This window comes from Rhipicephalus sanguineus, chromosome 1, assembly GCF_013339695.2.
Source record: "Rhipicephalus sanguineus isolate Rsan-2018 chromosome 1, BIME_Rsan_1.4, whole genome shotgun sequence".
In the NCBI taxonomy this organism is placed as follows: domain Eukaryota; kingdom Metazoa; phylum Arthropoda; class Arachnida; order Ixodida; family Ixodidae; genus Rhipicephalus; species Rhipicephalus sanguineus.
The window spans coordinates 321,010,623-321,023,026 of NC_051176.1; the positions used below are offsets into that span (position 1 = coordinate 321,010,623).

General features: G+C 49.0%; 1 protein-coding gene across 1 annotated transcript in view; it reads left to right on the top strand.

Annotated features, from left to right (window-relative positions):
- LOC119379489 (poly [ADP-ribose] polymerase tankyrase-2) overlaps positions 1–12,404 on the top strand; it is a 536,202-nt gene that overhangs the window by 353,329 nt on the left and 170,469 nt on the right. The window lies entirely within an intron of this gene.

Below are 12,404 nucleotides of genomic sequence, written 5' to 3' on the forward strand. Positions count from 1 at the left end.
GCAGGGTGGTGTTTAGATGAACGTATGTTTCCTCCCCTAGCTAGCCCTCTGCTTGAACTGATTATCATGCCAATATCATGACAGCAAATGTTTGTGGTCTTTGAGTGAGGTCGTTTTGTTTCCCTGTTAATTTGGCTGATTAATATGGTAACTTTTATTGCAGTAGATATGTGGCTGATAAAACTAAGAGCCTTACTTCATGTAGTTCTCCAGTACCTTGCTGTCGGTATGATACTTCACCTTTCAGTCGAAGCAGCGATGGTTAGAGACATGATGGCAGCCACTGGCAATTACGCAAGTATATCTTATCGCCAACAGTGCTATCGCAGTAAGCATCTTAAACTGTTCACGGTCAACGCTGGGTGGAAGCAAACAGCAGAGAGGTAAGCTGTTTGCTTCCACCAAGTGTTGGTGGTAATGCACTACAAGTAACAACGTCACCGGTAATGGGTTACTTTATTCAGTAACTTAGTATATACTTAAGAAAGGGAAAATAGACAACCACCCGTTTTGTAGCACGAATTTAAATTCTTCAGAATTAAATTCTTCAGACAAATCTATGTAAGAAAAAAAATTGTGTAAAATTTTTTGGGGTGACCGTAAAGTGACAAAAAAATCATTTGGGTGGTTACATACACATCGTTTATTTGTGAGTAACAGCAAGATAAATTCTAAAAAAAATTGAACGACTTAAAAAATTGTGTTGAAATAAACGTCTGTGCACTTCAGAGACGTACAAAAATAAGTGCACGAAGTGGTGTGAAATGGAAACACGGGGGGGGGGGGGGGGGGGGGGGGGCAGAAAAGCCACCTTTGGATCCAGCCAGCATCGTCTCACCGCGCACGCTTTTGAGATCTCGCTCACTCATCCATCAACATCCGAGTCTTAACTCGTAAGTAACTCCTCGTATGACGGGCTGACATTTACTGAATCAGATTCCGATTCGGCAGTCGAGCGGCGATTCGGAGGAATTGCCGCTAGACTCACTTGTGGCAGAGAAACCGACGCACACTTCCATAGCGAAAGCAAACTGCGCGGGTGAGCGCACTGAAGAAAACTGTGTAGTTGTGAGTGCGTCCGGAAAGCGAAAACAAGTCCGAAACCTATAATAATCTTTCGTCTTATCGTCAATGAAACGGAAGCGGTTTCCTTTGAGTCCCCGAAACGGGAAACTCAACCACAGCGGCATCGTTTGTGTCAGTCAGCGCCTGCATGGAAGCGGGCTTAATCTTGCCCCGGGGAGCAATAAACGAGAGTAACAGAATGGTCACCCTTTGAGAGATTCTAAAGGGGAAAGCCATCAGTTATGCGGGTGCAACAAGTGGGAACTGGCTGAAGAACGAAACTGAAACTAGCTGGCGCACAGCTCTTGTAAAGCATTAAAAAAACAACAACCGAGGGACATCAGCGCAAGGAAAAAATTCCACGTATTCCCGCAGTGTGGCAGCACATGCCAAGCAAGAGAAATGATAGAAAAAGGCATGCGTTTTAAACATACAGGCATGACGTACATGTACATCTTTGACCATCTTGTGGCTGTTAGCGGATGACGTACATGTACGTCCTTGGCCCTCAAAGGATTTACACAGGCACGGACTTAGCTGGGAAAAAGCGAGCTAGCTGTCTAATGACAGCTTTGAAATGGAGCTGTTGCTTAAATTCGACAAGTTGTAGTTTTCACAAAAGTTTTCCCTGCAATAATCTAGCACTTTTTATCCCGTTTGTTTTCAAAATAAGTCTTCCTTCTTTCGCTCTGCAGCTGTGCCTACATTTCTGGTCATTGAATTCCTGAGTGAGTGAGGCCAACCATGAACACCTTCACATAAACACTCGCAATTTTCGCAGTGATTATACATTAAAAAAAAGTTTATGCGCACAAACATTTTCTTTCCAGAACTATGCCACTTTAGCATTTCTTTATTGCTGCAAAATTTGCGCATCTATATCGTTAGTAGCAGCACACCATCACAATCAACGTAAATTTGTTCAGAGTTCACTGATGTTTTCTTTGTGGAGAGTGTTGCTGAAAACACACTTTGTGTTTAATGTCACATGGAGAGAAAAACCGTCTGCTTCGCTGTAAGGGTGAAGCAGTGAACGCAATAGCAACAAATTGGAGTGTTACACGAAGTAAAGCTCGCAGATCACTCCTTTAAGAAACGCTGCCTTCGTGCTGTCTATGGCTTTAACGCAAAGTTTGCAATGAGAGCACAACACAACAAAGCTGCAAGCCATCTGTTGATCCCCTCTGAAGATGCAAGATATGGCCGGAGACGGGTTGGCCGGACTATCTCCATGTGCCTTATGCGTGACGGAGACAGCCGGCTCGTGTCACCTTTGCTTGAGTGGCGTTCGAGGTCAGCGCTCATGCCTTTCACTTGCACATAGAACATATGATATGCGGGGCCCTGCTATCGATTTGGACATCATACGGAACATGACGGCGCCGGTGATGGTGAAAAGTGTCACAATAAAATGACTTCACCTTGTGCCACAGAACTAAAGGGACTTAAAACCGGCCAGAAGATGTCGCAAGTCACTGGTCGAAGTGGAAAGGCTGTGTATTATAGTGACAGAATACTACAGCATTCTTCTCGCGATTTGAATAGGATTTGTATTCTTAAATGGCGTTTGAAGGTCACCATAACTGCACGTCGAGTCGCCTGGCGACAAGGTTTGTCACAGTGTAAATGAGTCGTGTCGATTAAGTCATACTTAAAATTAGTCCATATATTATTACATTTGGTTACAACCTATGAAAAATACAAGCTACGCCTCCAGAACAGCCTGCCATTCATCTGTGCTACAGAGCTGTGCTAGGTGCTTCCTGTTCTAACCATGAGTACTTTTTCGCTGCTAATGTAAGTACTACACATGTTAATAATTAACAGTTTGTCCTTCCTACTTTAAATGTTACGTTTCCTTGAGCAGTGATGTCAGAAAGTTTGCTGAAATTTTTCAGGAAGTTTTTCAACCAAAAACCAGCGGCACGAACATCTGTGTGCTTGGGAAAATTGGCTACCTGAAAAACACGAAAGATGCTTGATATCACAGAAATGAGCATACACAATTAAATGGGGCATCAATTCAAATGCTAAGAAAAGGAAAATAGACAACCACCCGTTTTTAGCACGAAGCCACAAGGAAATCCATACGGATTTCTCAGGCTTTATTTCTGAGAAATTCGTATGGATTTCCTTGTGGCTTGTGGCCTCGTCAGGAGACATACGAGTCTCCTTTTCCCTTGCCTCGTGGACATATTTCATGTGATGTAACTATGTCCGAAATAAAAATAAACTGAAACTGAACTGAACTGAGCTTCGTGCTACAAACGGGTGGTTGTCTACTTCCCTTGCTTAACCTTTCTGCCACCTTGCGGGATTCCGCGGAACTGATTTGCAATATGTGTCCAGTTGCTTCGAGTTGTCGTTGAATTCGCCCTCGCGTTGCCAATTGCTAGCTTCCTGGTTAGCTCAATTGGTAGAGCGACCACCCCGAAATGGCGTTGGTCCCGGGTTCGAACGCCGACCAGGACGAATTTTTCGGCAACTAAGACTTTTTTTCTGAGAAATCCGTATGGGGGGATTTCCTTGTGGCTTCGTGCTACAAACGGGTGGTTGTCTATTTTTTCTTTCTTAACCTTTCCGCCACCTTGCGGGATTCCGTAGAACTGATTTGCTATACAAATGCTGTCTGGGTAGGACGGCTATAGGCAGAGTGTACAATTATTCTTTGGTTGTAGCCGACCATCCCCACTTTATGCTTATTACTGGAGGCCGGATTTTAGGCAAATGCCTATTTTGTTCCTATCTTTGATATGTGAGCGTGAATTAGAGGTTAAGAAGGGCTTTCATAGTGAGTGCCTATAAATGGCTGTTTTTGGCATTTGTGCCTGAATTGCCTATAAGTGCCTATACATGCCTATTTTCAAAATCGGCGCCAATATGTAACCAACGTCTTAATGCGCCATAAGATTTTTAACTGAGCAATAATGGAATTATCTAATCAGGTGATGCAATTATTATGGCTGAGTCATTGCCTTACCGAGAATTCTGACTCTCACCGCCTTACAATTAAATGAAGCTAACTCCAAAGCCAGATAAGCACAGCAGCCCTAATGTCCTTCCCTTAATAACTAGAAACAAAAGCCAGCACATTGTATGGGTCCCAACAAGGCAGGGGACGATGGAGGCTTCAAGAGAGGACAAAAAAATCTTTCAACTGTTTGCCGGAGCTGTGTATGCGTGTGCTTTGACCTCAAAAGGAGAGGTGAAGATGAGGCAAATGCAAAAAGGTAGGCAAGGGAAAGTAAAAACAGAAAGGGGCTGTTGAGATAGGTTTGTGTGCCAAGTGAGAAACATGATAATTTCATAGTCAGAGCAGTTGAAAATTCTTTGAGAAAAGGCTTAAGTCTGACTGGTTGTCGCTGTGAACCTATTATAGTGGATATAGCTCCCTTGGAATGTTTGTACCTATTGGCTGGAGTGTACAGAAGTTGTGAATCAGATACAACTCTCTATATATTTTCTCTCTCGGGGACTGGAAGTTTGGCTGAGGTATATAAGGGTCGTGTTTATTTATTTTTATTTATTGAAAAATACCTTACAGGCCTGAAGGCTTTGAGTGAGGGGGTTACAATGCAACCACAAGTAAACTTATGATGTGTAACAGGGTTACAATGGAACTGAATAATAAGAACCAAGAAAAATACGATGCAACAAAATTAGCAATGCAGTACGTTAGCGAAATTCAACAGCACATACAACAGCACATTAAAGAGACTGACAACAGACTTTTCTCAACCTAGTTTTTCACGGCGCAATGAAAAGCTCCCTCTCGGTAGTGGTTGTTAAACCTGCAGTGGTTGGTTCCAAAAACGCATAGATATTTTTTTATCTGACTAGCCACTAAAAAAGTTCCTGGCGATGGCCCTCCTTGCATTACGCCCAATGTTTGGCTTTCATTGGAGTTAGTGCAGCTGTGTGTTAACCCCCTCATTTTTACATTTTCAACTGTTTTTTACATAAAAAGCAGCTAGAATGAGCTTTCCTAATGCTCCTCGTCGCGTCAAGTCCCTTTACCGCCTCGCGAGCCATGCGCTCCTGGCACTTCTCCAACTCGTAGACGGGTGCTGCTAGTCCCTCAGCTAACAACTTTCATGCTGCCGCTTATGAGCATCGGATCATATGTCAAGCGAAGGCGGTGTCACTGTTCTGTTCAGTACAGGTGAAGGTGTATCTGCACATTTTAAGTCAGAAAAGATTATAATAAAAAAAAGTATGCTGCACTTGAACACTAATATAGAGACAACCGCATACAGCATAGACCACTTATAATGTAAGTCGCCGGAGTCGTGAATATCCGCACTATAAGCGGTACCGCACTATAACTAAAACAACATTTTTGAAAGGTTGCACATGTGCAAAACATGACCAACAGGCAGGCGCAAGGTTCCGATTATCAAGGCATGCGACTGGGACGTAAGTTTGCATCCGCTTACATTTGAAAATGTTGAACGGTTAGCGTCCGCGGACCTGCGGTGCCGACATAACGAACGCGGAAAAAATGCGCCATCACGGGAAGTTGCCGCGGTAATTCACACTACGCGTGCGCGAGGTAGAAGACGGTGGCGACCACAAACCACCACTTGAGTGTTTCACACGCACGCCCGCGTTTTCGTTAAAGATGCAAGTCACCCCTTCTAAATGCAACAACTGCAAAATGTTTCATTGACTCAGCACCAAACCACAACTTCTGTAGTCCGCGGCCGCTGACATGGCAGCTAGAGCTTGTTCGGCCTAGCGTGCGCGTTGCAACTTGGCATGCCGTCGCTAGAAGCTTGCCCTAGACGACACGGAGATCGGGAGTAGAAGAGATCGCACTGGCGAGCTAAACCGAGGGCATCACGCGTGAAATGTTTCGGTTCACGGTCGGGAGAACAGCCGCGGCAACGATTACAAAAAGAATGTTAACCAGTATGATTTAAAGCAGTATATGTGAGCGCTATCGATTATTTAATACAGTATTTGTGCAACTGGAAATGTGCGAACTGCACATACTCTCGACATCAGCAACGTGCTTGTCTCTGATTGTCCCGTCTTGCCGTGTATCGCTCGCCACAGTTTCGCTTCTCAGCAACTTAAAAATTCAATATGTATTGCTAACTACAAATAAACACTTTATTAAAATGTTCAAACAAAAACAACAGGCATATTTGTGATTTAAAGCAGATTTGTAATATTTAACTTTCGGTAACATGAATACGAAAATAGATCCGCAGCGCCATGCAGTTTTTGCAAGAGACGCTTGAACCACTCAACGGCCGTTCAGAATTGCCGTGTAGCAGTGGGACAACTCCATCGAGTAGATAGAGTTGTGGCGTTTCAATGGCCTTTGACTGCATGGCCGTTCAAAAGTGCCCGTGTGACACAGGTATAAGAAAAAGAAAACGCAGTACTTCATAAAAATAAACAAAGCTTGAAAGTTAAACGACATAAGTTCATACGGGTGTGCGAATATTCGAAGCATATTTGATTTGAAAATATTGTCACGTGGTCGTGACGTCGACGAAGACAGCACAGCACGTCCGAGATGAAACTGTTTATTTGGCCGAACTTGCGGCCGGGAAACTGAAAGTCAAACTACAGCAATACCCTGATAGCGTCGACCGTCGATCAACTGACAAGCGGTGAAGCGCGTCGGCATTTAAACATGTGCCGTTGAATATTCCAGTGTTATCGCTGGCTGTCGTGCAAATTCTAGAATAAGCTCGAGTGTGCGTGTCTTGCATGCAATCTTAACAAAATGATTAAGATAGATTTACCAGTGCAAAAAAGACAGGACATTTAGGAAGGACACACACACATAGTGCTGCACTCACAACTGATTTATTACTTCGAACGCTGGGCCTTTTTTTTTTTGCGCTGGTAAATCTATCTTAATCATGAACCAACTCGCCCAAGCAGCCGTCTTAACAAAATGATCTACAGTGATCGCGAAACTTCTCGAACAATGGGGCGTGGTTCACGCTGAGCGTTGCTGACAATCTTTGTGTCCGAAAACCGAATACAGCAAAAGTGATAAAGAAACGCACGTGGCAATGCCCCCCTCTGAAAAAGCATCGTCCCGAAGCTTAAAACAGAACACGGGGAGGGGGGGGCAATACATGCAACAATAAATTACAAGAATAAAGCAACAAAGTACAATAATAAAGCAAAATGACAGTCCTCATATTCGCTAACACGCATAATATGGTTTGAGGCGCACGACATGGACGACTTCAGGTTGTGCACGGCGCCGCTGAGAGTGCGTAATGCCGTCAGGGACAACCTCGTAGTCGAGTGCGCCGAGGCGTCGAAATACCCTGTACGGTCCTAAGTATCGTCGAAGAAGCTTCTCACTAAGTCCCCGTTGGCGTATTGGCGTCCATACCCATACACGGTCACCGGGTTGGTATTCAATGTGGCGTCGTCGAAGGTTGTAGCGGTGGCTGTCAGTCGTCTGCTGGTTCTTGATCCGTAGGCGGGCGAGCTGTCATGCTTCTTCGGCACGCTGTAGGTAAGGGGTCACGTCGATGTTTTCCTTGTCAGTCACGTTTGGTAACATGGCATTGAGCGTCGTTGCCGGGCTCCGTCCGTAGACCAACTTGTATGGTGTCGTCTGTGTCGTTTCTTGTACGGCCGTGTTGTACGCGAAGGTCACGTACGGAAGGATGGCGTCCCATGTCTTGTGTTCGACATCGACGTACATGGCCAGCATGTCGGCGATGGTCTTATTTAGACGCTCGGTGAGGCCATTGGTCTGTGGGTGGTAGGCGGTGGTGCGGCGGTGGCTCGTCTCGCTGTATTTCAAGATCGCCTGAGTTAGGTCCGCAGTAAAGGCGGTACCTCTGTCTGTGATGAGGACCTCTGGGGCACAATGACGCAAGACAATGTGCTCCACGAAGAACTTGGCTACCTCGGCGGCACAGCCTTTGGGTAAGGCCTTTGTCTCGGCGTAGCGGTTGAGGTAGTCAGTTGCCACGACGATCCACTTGTTTCCGGTATTGGACGTCGGGAACGGCCCCAGTAAGTCCATCCCGATTTGCTGGAACGGCCGTCGAGGTGGCTCGATAGGCTGCAGAAGCCCGGCTGACCTAGTGGGCGGTGTCTTGCGTCGCTGACAGTCCCGGCAGGTCTTTACGTAACGGGTGATGTCGGCGGAAAGGCGCGGCCAGTAGTACTTCTCCTGTATTCTTGCTAGTGTGCGAGAAACACCCAGGTGTCCAGACGTCGGGTTGTCGTGGAGAGCCTGGAGGACCTCTGGCCGCAATGTCGAGGGTACCACGAGAAGGCAATCGGCTCGAAGCGGTGAGAAGTTCTTTAGGAGAACACCGTTGCGCAAGAAAAACGACGTCAGTCCCCACGTGAATACCTTCGGAACAACGGTGGTTCTGCCCTCGAGGTAATCCACAAGGCCCTTCAATTCCGGGTCGGCTCGCTGTCGTTCGGCGAAGTCGTCGGCACTTATGGCTCCCAAGAAGCTGTCATCATCTGGGTCGTCGGGCGGTGGTGGGTCGACGGGGGCACGAGACAGACAGTCGGCGTCTGAGTGTTTCCTTCCGGACTTGTACACGATGGTAATGTCAAACTCTTGAAGTCTTAGGCTCCACCGTGCGAGACGACCTGAAGGGTCCTTCAAGTTAGCTAGCCAACACAAGGCGTGATGGTCGCTCACAACTTTGAAGGGCCTGCCGTAGAGGTAGGGGCGAAACTTTGGCGAGGCACTCCTTTTCTGTTGTGGAATAGTTGGCCTCTGCCTTAGACAGCGACCGGCTAGCATAACTGATAACCCTTTCCAGTCCACCCGTCCGCTGCACAAGGATGGCGCCGAGTCCTACGCTGCTTGCATCGGTGTGAATCTCCGTATCGGCGTATTCGTCGAAATGCGCAAGTATCGGAGGCGTCTGCAGGCGTCGTTTGAGTTCATGAAATGCTTCGTCTTGCGCTGTTTGCCACCTGAATTCGACGTCGGTCTTCGTGAGCTGCGTTAGTGGCTCGGCTATCCGTGAAAAGTCTTTGACAAAGCGTCTGTAATAGACGCACAAGCCGAGAAATCGGCGCACGGCCCTCTTGTCGGTGGGTGGCGGGAAAGCGGCGATGGCAGCTGTCTTCTGCGGGTCTGGAAGCACTCCAGTCTTGCTGATCACGTGACCCAAAAACAAGAGCTCCTGTTACGCGAAGCGGCACTTTTCTGGCTTCAGGGTGAGCCCGGAGTTCTTGATTGCTTGAAGTACGGATTGAAGTCTCTGGAGGTGTTCGTCGAAGTTCGAGGAAAACACAACGACGTCGTCCAAGTAAACAAGGCAAGTCTGCCACTTGAAGCCCGCTAATACAGTATCCATGACTCGTTGGAAAGTCGCAGGTGCCGAGCAAAGACCAAAGGGCATGACCTTGAACTCGAACAGGCCGTCTGGTGTTATGAACGCAGTCTTTTCTCGGTCTCTATCGTCGACTTCGATTTGCCAGTAGCCTGTCTTGAGGTCCATCGAAGAAAGTACTTCGCGTTGTGGAGTCGATCTAGGGCGTCGTCTATACGTGGAAGAGGGTACACGTCCTTTTTCGTGATTTTGTTCAGGCGACGATAATCGACGCAGAAATGTATGGTCCCATCTTCTTCACTAACACCACTGGTGACGCCCACGGACTCTTTGAAGGCTGGATGATGTCGTCGCGTAGCATTTCGTCGACTTGTTTCTTCATGGCCTCACGTTCTCGCGTCGAAACTCTGTACGGGCTCTGACGATGTGGCCTGGTACTTTCTTCTGTTATGATGCGATGTCTTGCGATCGGTGTCTGCCGAAGTCTGGACGACAATGAAAAGCAGTCCTTGTATTTTACGAGCAGGGTTTTGAGCTGGTCTTGCTTGACCTTCGGAAGGCTTGGGTTGACGTCGAAATCTGGTTCGGGACCTCGACTCGTCGAAGCAGGTTCGGCAGCATCGAAGAGGGCGAAAGCATCGCTGATGGCTACACATTCTTCGATGTAGGCGACCGTCGTACCAATGTTGAAGGGCCTATATTCTTGGCTGAAGTTTGTCAGCACTACCTTTGCTTTACCGTCACGCAGCTCGGCTATACCTCGTGCGACGCAAATTTGACGGTTGAGGAGTAGGTGCTGATCGCCCTCGATGACGCCCTCAAGGTACGCAGGTTTTTCAGTGCCGATGGAAATAATGACGCTGGAACGCGGCGGAATGGTCACCGGCTCTTCTATCACATTCAATGCATGGTTCCCTGGCGTTGCGCGGGGTGGGAGCGCTTTATCTGAGGTTAGTGTAATCGACTCTGACCTCAGGTCGATGACGGCGCCGTGTTCACTTAGGAAGTCCATTCCAAGTATTACATCTCTGGAGCAGTTTTGTAGGATTACAAAGCTCGCAGGATAAGTCCGGTTATTGATGGTGACTCTCGCCGTGCAGACACCAATCGGCGTTATCAGGTGGCCTCCAGCTGTCCGGATTTCGGGTCTACTCCAAGCGGTCTTTACTTTCTTCAGCTTGGTGGCGAATGGCCCACTGACGACGGAATAGTCATCCCCAGTGTCGACGAGAGCTGTGACGTTGTGGCCGTCGATGAGAACGTCGAGGTCGCTAGTCCGTGTTGCGTTGCTGTTGGGTCGCGGTGTCGGGTCACGGTTGCGTTGGTATGTTCCGCTGCTTCCATGTTGCGTCGTCGGGTCTTCTTCGGTCCGTGAAGTTTCATCGGCAGGGCTTCGTCTGCTTCGCATCGTGTTCTGAAGGTCTCGTCGCGTTGTTGTCGGCGGCGGCTGCGAAGGATCTTCGGCATTTCGTCGTACAGCAACCGCACCTCCATCGGTTGCTGCCCTTAGTTTCCCGAATACGGGCTAGGCGACCGGCCCCGATTTGGGCCAGTGTACTGCCGGCGGTGCGGTGACATGTAGCGGCCTGACGAAGGCGAGCGGGAAGGTCGTCGTTCTTGCCACTGTGTTCCGGTGAGGTAGTTGTCGATGTCGCGAGGCCGTTCGCCTGGCTGCGGGCGCGGCGCGTTGATGGCGAATCCGCGTAGCCCCATCTGACGGTACTGGCCGTGGCAGTACGTATGGCCGGCCTCCCCGCAGTGGTAGCAGAGCGGGCGGTTGTCAGGGGCACACCAAACGTCGGTCTTCCTTGGGGCGTAGCGCGGGGCATAGCGCTGGGCGACAGGAGGACGGTACAGCGTTGGTGGTGATGGCGGCGGCAGCGGCGTCTGGCGGCAGAACTGCTGCGACAGCGCGGCGTCTTGACGTGGACGTGGAGCGGGGCCGTTGCGTCGGGCTGCTGCAGCATAGTTCATTGCTTGCAGCTGCGGCTGCGCTGCATCGGGGGTGCCAAGCGACTGCTGGATTTCCTCACGGACCATGTCGGCGATCGAATCCACTTGAGGCTGCGCTGAAGGCAATAGCTTGCGCAGCTCCTCCCGCACTATCGCTCTGATGGTTTCCCGTAGGTCGTCGGTGCCTCGCGAGTGCGCTTCGGTGTAGCCTGTCGACAGGGTTGAGCGGTTGTATTGCTTTGTCCTAATCTCGAGGGATTTTTCAATTGTTGTAGCCTCCTTTCCCAATCCTGTAAAGAGGTCTTGTTTCACTCCCCGCATAAGGAAGCGGACTTTTTTTTCCTCAGGCATGGCAGCATCGGCCAGGCGGAACAGTCGCGTCATCTCTTCCGTGTAGATAGTGACCGTCTCATTCGGTAGCTGTGCTCTTGTCTCCAGCAAAGCAGCAGCCTTTTCCTTGCGGACGATGCTCACGAAGGTATTAAGGAACGTCGTCCGGAAAAGGTCCCAGGATTGAAGGCTCGATTCATGGTTTTCGAACCACGTCTTCGCGGCGTCTTCTAAGTAGAAGTAGATGTGGCGCAGCTTCTCTTCAGTGTCCCAGTGGTTGAAGGCGGCGACTCGCTCGTACGTCTCCAGCCAGCTCTCCGGGTCTTCAAACGACGATCCACGGAAAGTCGGTGGCTCCCTTGGCTGTTGCATCACTACCGTTGTAGGTGGCAGGGGGTCTTTCATCGTCTCGGCGGTCGATGTGACGGTCTTCGGCTGCCTGGCGTTTTCGGGAAGGAGCCCGTACTCTGGTTGTAGTCCCTTCTGCCGGCGGCTGGTTCAAGGATCCGGGTTGTCCTTAGAGTCGTCTTCTTCGCGGCTTGGGCTTGGGTCAGCGCTCCACGGTGGCGTCCGGATCATGAAGCAGCACCTCCACCAGATGTCACGTGGTCGTGGCGTCGACGAAGACAGCAGTCAGCACGTCCGAGATGAAAGTGTTTATTTGGCCGAACTTGTGGCCGGGAAACTGAAGGTCAAACTACAGCAATACCCTGATAGCATCGAACAGAGCGTCGACCGTCGATCAACTGACAAGCGGTGAAG